We start from the raw sequence: 1,117 nt of genomic DNA, 5'->3' as shown, positions 1-1,117 counted from the left end.
CATTAGTAGGCAGCTTTTTCATGTAGTGGTTATCAATATACACACCAGACATTAGTAGGCAGCTTTTTCATGTAGTGGTTATCAATATACACACCAGACATTAGTAGGCAGCTTTTATATGTAATGGTTATCAATACACACCAGACATTAGTAGGCAGCTTTTACATGTAATGGTTATCAATATACACCAGACATTAGTAGGCAGCTTTTACATGTAATGGTTATCAATATACACAAGAGACATCAGTAGGCAGCTTTTTCATGTAATGGTTATCAATATACACCAGACATTAGTAGGCAGCTTTTACATGTAATGGTTATCAATATACACCAGACATTAGTAGGCAGCTTTTTCATGTAGTGGTTATCAATATACACCAGACATTAGTAGGCTCCATAATAACCAATAAAAAAGCTTTAGTCTTTCCAAGCAAGAAGTGCAAAGATGCATAATATGGTAAAAGGTCACCTATTTCAACAAAAAATTATTACTCATTTGTGTTTGTTTTACAATTTTAACAAAGTGACACAAAGGCTATCTGCACTTAGCTGTCAATGACTTTGAATAGACAGAAAAGAGGGTAAAATTAAAAAAGTATTTCTGTGCTTAACTGTCCTTAATTTGGAAATACACATAAATGTGCCTAATTTTAAATTAAGCACTTTCTAAAATGCTATTTAATTGTTTTTTATAACGATAAATGGTTGTTATGACCACTCTTCAACCAAACATTTTCCCTAGTTCCTGGTCACGAAAGAATTAATGTAATATTACTGATCCAAACAAGAAACAAAAATTTAATAATAAGAAATATTAAAAAAATCTTCCCACTATCATTAAGTAACAGATACAGCCACTTCACATTTTTCAAATATTAAAAATCTTCCCTCTATCATTAAGTAACAGATACAGCCACTTCACGTTTTTCAAATATTAAAAATCTTCCCTCTATCATTAAGTAACAGATACAACCACTTCACGTTTTTCAAATATTAGAAATCTTCCCTGTATCATTAAGTAACAGATACAGCCACTTCACATTTTTCAAATATTAAAAATCTTCCCTCTATCATTAAGTAACAGATACAGCCACTTCACGTTTTTCAAATATTAAAA

Source organism: Limulus polyphemus, unplaced genomic scaffold (assembly GCF_000517525.1).
Source record: "Limulus polyphemus unplaced genomic scaffold, Limulus_polyphemus-2.1.2 Scaffold3056, whole genome shotgun sequence".
Classification (NCBI taxonomy): domain Eukaryota; kingdom Metazoa; phylum Arthropoda; class Merostomata; order Xiphosura; family Limulidae; genus Limulus; species Limulus polyphemus.
This window is presented reverse-complemented; position numbering follows the sequence as displayed.